Here is a 5944-nt window from a genome sequence, read left to right as displayed (position 1 = left end):
TAAAGACAGTTCAAATCATGCAGAAGAGTTAAGATTCTTAGTAAGTTATGTTTGTGCAACTGGCGAGTCATATGCAGCAGAAAGAAAATTAGATTGTTACCTCATTCCACCAAATAAACTCTGGAATAATTAAAATTTTAAATGTGAGAAAATGAAAACAGTAAAGTACCAACAGAAAGTATGGGTAAATATCTTTCATAAATTTGGGATGAGAAACGACTTTTGACACTTGATAAAGAATTAAAGTTGTGGCTGTATATTTGACTTAATAAAAAATTTAAAACAGATATAGCCCTACCCCCTAATTTTTTTTTTTAATTAAAAAAAAATAAATAAGTAGTCTACGGCCATGCCACCCTGAACGTGCCAGATCTTGACTGATCTCGGAAGCTAAGCAGGGTCAGGCCTGGTTAGTACTTGGATGGGAGACCACCTAGGAAGAACAGGTGCTGTAGGCATTAAAAAAAAAGAGTTTGATAAAAAAAAAATAAGCAAGGCTAAAAAGCAATCCACAAATGGAGAAACGTATATACAACATATATTGTAAAGGGGTAAGACTATTCCTTAATAGTATTTTATTTTAAACATTTTCGTCTGATGTTGTTATTCTTTGTTCTGTGACAAGTCAGTTGAGTCATGCAAATATAATTGGTGAAGGCACCTACTGCCCTGCAAGAAGGTTCTAACCAAACTTTTTGGTGTGCATGTGTGCGTGTGTGTGTGTGTGTGTGCGCGCGCGCGTGTGTGTGTGTGTGTGTGTGTGTTTCTTTTCTAATTAACAGAAACTGGCTCACATCAGTGTTGCCTAGTTAGTCACTGGGGAGGAGGTGGATCAATTTGCCTTAGGAACCTAGTACATCAGGGGTCCCTAACCCCTGGGAGCCATGGACCTGTACCTGTCAGTGGCCTGTTAGGAACCAGGCCGCACAGGAGGAGGCAAGCGAAGCTTCATCTGTATTTGCAGCTGCTCCCCAGCGTTAGCATCACAGCCTCAGCTCCACCTCAGGTCATCAGGCATTAGATTCTCATAGGAGCACCCATGTCTGATGCCAAAACGGTTGGAGACCTCAACAGTATGTTATAGGAAAAGGGAGACCAAGTCCCTAGTTTCTGCTCACCATGATCTGAAGTTAAGAAGACTTTACGTGGATGTGCAAAGGCCCAGTGGCAAAGGAGAACTGAATTGAATAGACACCAGTTTTAGTTCTCTCTGTATTTGACATTTAGAAGAGGACTCTGATTTGTGCTGCAGGCTGAGTAAGCCCCCCTCAGGATTCTTGGACAATCAGCGGAAAGAAAGGGAACCACAATGGGAAAAACTGGATTTCTAATGTGGCATGTGGGAGGCCTCAACTACAGTAGCGAAAATTAACCGATGTAACTGACCACATTTGTACCCTGAGTTTGTGGAACAGAACATACTAGTTATATTAGTATGGAAAGAACTCTTAAAAATCAAGAAAAAAACATTCAATACAAAATAGACAAAAGGCATGACTAACCAATTATAGAAGAATAAAAATGAATGGTCATTAAATGTATGAAAAATGTTTAAGGTGCACTGATAATCAAAAAAAACTATAGGAATAAAATGTAATGTCATTTGTCACAGATTACATCATGGTCCAAGAAAATATCATTAAATGTTGTAAAAAAGATGTGATAAAAAAATGTACTTCCATATGCTATACATTAAGAGGTACCACAAATTATCATTATATATGTAAATTAATATGTGTTTAAGAAAATAAATAGAAGAGGGATTTATAATAAAATAATTAGGCAAGCACCTAAGGATATGAAAACATTTGTTGTAAAGTAGTTAAATAATATATGATTTGTGAGTACGATTAATTGTGACTTGGAGTAGAGTTTAATATAAGAGACCGGTGTGAGCCTTCTAAATTTATGAAAGTCCTAAGATTTTCCTTCTGTTCGAATGTCTATATTATTGAAAGCTCATTCGCTGCCCTCCACCACCAGATCCCACCCTCAGCTATGCTTAAATTGCAGGAAATTCTGTCAGCTGTTCTTAACAAGGACAAATGAGAAGGAAAGAAAAGGGAGGAATTGGCATTTCCCAGTCTACAGAAACTTTGACTTTTTCTGTGGCTATAAGGAACATGGGAGCTGGGGGATGCCCCCGGTCTTCTGTATTAGCACAAGAGAAACCCCACTAGCTTCGAATGACACGTAAGTGCGATTTACTCCTTTCCAGAAGGTAGACTCCTTACTGACCCCTTCCATGCCACTACTAACAGGTCCAATTCACCCGCCCTTGTTCTTTAGATATAAAGAAAACTGTATGATTTGTCATCAAAACCAAAGCACTTGAGGATGAAGGGGGATGCTAGTAATAATTACACTTTGACTATCGTGGGGAAACCAGGGCATATAGTCACCCTATTTATATACCATAAGATTTTGTCATACTTGAGAGAGAAAACAAGTCTAATTGACTTCAGAGATTAGTAGCTGTAAACTGAACTAAATTGAAGCACAAATCAGATAGCTCCTAACTAGAGATTGATTTGCATACAATGTAGAGACATACAGTACAACAATTTTAACATATCTATTTCATAATATAGTCTTTTTTGTCTAGTTTTTTGTTTTACTTTTAAGTGTATTTCCTAGCTTTGTCCATTAAAAATTCCTAGAAGCAATGACAACCCAGACGCTTTCTAAATATTATTCCCCACTATAAAGAACCATAACTCCTTAGAGAAATGGCTGAGTCCAGGTCTGGGGCAGAGAGAGTACAAGGTAAGCCTGCAATGTTTGGTTGTGCCAGCAAGCAAGAAAGTGTTCAAAGACTATTGGGAACCTATCAAACAGACAAAGGACTCAGTATGAAGGGTATCCCACTGTTCAAATTTGAGACAATATGAGCATCGAAGAGCATAATGATGGTAAAGAATTACAGCATGCTGGGTTTTTTTTTTTTTTTAATTACTCTATAGTTCACAATGATATTGGGGGAGGAGGGAGAGAGAAATGTTGTCAATGCCCTGTTCTACATCCCCTTGAATTCTGTTGCAGCTACCCACTTACCAGCACCCTGACAGAGTCCCACCTCACTGCCTGTGCTCGCCTTCTCTGCCCGAGGTCTTTCTCAGGAACCACTTAAAGTATATGGCTGCTGAGGGATGCAATCTGAAAGTGTAGAGGGTTTAGGAAGGTGGGAGTGGTTCATATCTCCTGGGGGACAGCTCCTAATGGGTGATGGAACCAGTGGGACAATTCGGAGGCATTCCACGTGGTTTCTCAGTGGGCCCCAGCGGGACCGAGCCCTAATTATCCACAACAGAACTGTTCATTAATATACCCTTTATTGGCTTTTCTCTCTGCCCTGCTCACTTTCCCCACTTCCTCCTTTGTTTCTGGTGTCATCTACCAAATAAACTACTCACTCCCAGGTTCCTATGTCAGGGTCCGCTTTGGGGGAAACCAAAAGTAAAGACTTAAAGAGAATAGAGAAAGGGGGAAAGGGTAAGCTCTTCTTATAGAAGAATGCCAGCTAACACATATAAAAAGTCATAAAATTGGGAAAATCACCATTTTGCAAACCCCATGGAAAATTTGATTCAGGCAAGAACCATTCATTCATGCAAAGATCACTGAGTGAAAGGCTAATGGGGAACAAGATATTCACATGGTTTCAAAATATCACTCCTGAGATTACTTAATGATTACAAAGAGAAATAATTGTCCAGTAGAGCCATCTAGTCACCACCTTTACTAAGTTGTATTAGTCAGCTCAGGCTGCTGTAACAAAATACCATAAGCTGGGTGGCTTAAACAACAGGAATTTATTTTCACAGTTCTGGAGGATAGGAAATCAAGATCAAGGCGTTGGCCAATCCAATTCCTGGAAACCTATAGTTTCTCCAAGGTTAATATCAAGGGGAGGAGCCAGTAGACTACCTATTTTACTACATTGGTCAAAAGATGCCATTAAACTCATTTGAATGATGCTAAGGAAAAAAATGGGGAGTTGGGTCTGGGGTATAGCGTAAAAAGCAAATGAATGAATAAATGAATTAAACATGAGAAGGGCCTTGTATGGGGCAAAAAGTCACATCATATTGACGGTTTTATTATGAGAAATAGTAATTATTTTTCCCATCACCCCCTACTCCGATTTCCACAACCCCAAACATTCAACTTTTTCAGGTTTTTCTTTTTGGTACTTAGCTTGTATTTCAAAATAAAGTTTTAAAACTCTTATTCCTTTATTTTCCAATTATAGATGTCTTCCATTGACTGTAGAGGGAGATTTACTGTGAAGCTAATAAAGCATAAGTTTCGAAGTCCCTCACTTTCACAGGTCCTTTCCAAGGCCTCATTCTTAACTTCGAACATGTAATTTTGTATTACTTTTCTTAAAAGGCACACTTTGAATTGTATAATTTTCTGGCCTTATGAAACCCGAATCCACCCCTGATTTACTACTGCTTTGGATGTCGAGGACTGAGCTAACTTATATCCCACCCCCTCAACACACCCACAAAAAGACTCAGATCTCCCCTTCCCAATCTCGCGCAATTTAATTACATTTAAAATTTTTAGCTCATCTACCCCGTTTTAACCCTCAAGTGCTCTTCTTTATCTTTTCTGCATTATCTTGTTTTGTCTCATGGGTACAATATCTTATCTCTCTGGTAATATTGTAGGGTTTGTTTTGTTTTGTGGGTTTGCTGGGGTTTTTTTAGTTTAGTTTTATTATCGAAATTGTTTGTTTCCCCTAAGTTCTTTCTTTCCTTATGGTTTGTTTTGGCCTCTCTCTTATATTGGAGACTTTCCTTAAATGGGTGGTGGTCCAATTACATTTAAGAATGAGGCACTTAAGAGCTGGTCAGGAACTCAGGTCGGGGGAGATTTCTAAGCCGTGGGTGTGGTAGGCAGGCTTTAAGATGGCTCCCGGGGTTCCTCACCTCCTGGTAGTCCTGCCTGTGCACTGAAGAATTAACCTTTCCCAAAGAGAGGTCTGGCCTTTGCCCTCAGCTTCTGGGAGGTCATCTCTAAGCCCTTGGAATGTTCTGCCTGATAAGAGTGTCTTGTTTACCTGTGGGCCTAGAGCCATGCCAGATACTCTACGCTAACCCTGTGATTTATGGTGAGGGTGGGGGTTGGACCATGCAATATCAGTTCAACCTCCAGGGGACTGGAGACAAAGGTCGACCATACAGGCAGTCAATCATGTTTACATGTTTGAGCCCCAGTAAAAATTCTGGACACCAAGGCATGGGTGATTGGCATACATCACTGTCATGAGAAGTAAGTGCCATCTGCACAACTCTCATGTGGAGGATGACTAGATGCTCTGCACTTAAACTCTCCTGGACTCTGCTTTATGTGCCTCTTCTGGTTGATTTTAATCTGTATCCTTTCACAGATAAACTGTAACCATAACAGCTTTCAATGAGTTCTGTGAGTTCTTCCAGCAAATTATCAAACCTGAGGGTGGTCTTGGGGCCCCCCAGAATTGTGGTGCCTTTGTGTAATCCTCTCCCCTTGAGTGTGGGTTGGACTTATTGACTCATTTCTTACAAACAAAATATGATGGAAGTGATGGTATGTCATTTCTGAGATTAGTTTATAAGTAGCCTGAGGCTTCCATCTTGGGTGCTCTTTCTTGTACTAATTACCCAGGGAGAAGACAGATGTCATGTCCTGAGCTAGCCCTGTGGAGAGGCCCATTGGCAAGGGTCCAGTAACCACATATATGATCTTGGGAGTAGATCTCACCTCAGTTGAATCTTCACATAAGACTGCAGCCCTGACTGCCAGCTTAACTGCAGTCTTGCAAGAAACCTCAAGCCAGAGGTACCGAGCTAAGCTGCACCCTGAAACTGTGAGATAATAAATGTAAGCCAAATCAGGCAAAACTAGGAATGTGGACATAGATTATAAAACTATATACATAGATATGCATCATATA

The 5944-nt window shown here is 40.1% G+C and overlaps 1 pseudogene; it reads left to right on the top strand.

Annotated features, from left to right (window-relative positions):
* Positions 1 to 339: 339 nt before the first annotated feature.
* On the top strand, positions 340 to 458 carry LOC111745662 (annotated as a pseudogene).
* The last annotated feature ends 5486 nt before the right edge of the window (positions 459 to 5944 follow it).

The sequence above is a fragment of the Pteropus vampyrus genome, unplaced genomic scaffold, assembly GCF_000151845.1.
Source record: "Pteropus vampyrus isolate Shadow unplaced genomic scaffold, Pvam_2.0 Scaffold6, whole genome shotgun sequence".
In the NCBI taxonomy this organism is placed as follows: domain Eukaryota; kingdom Metazoa; phylum Chordata; class Mammalia; order Chiroptera; family Pteropodidae; genus Pteropus; species Pteropus vampyrus.
This window is presented reverse-complemented; position numbering and strand designations above follow the sequence as displayed.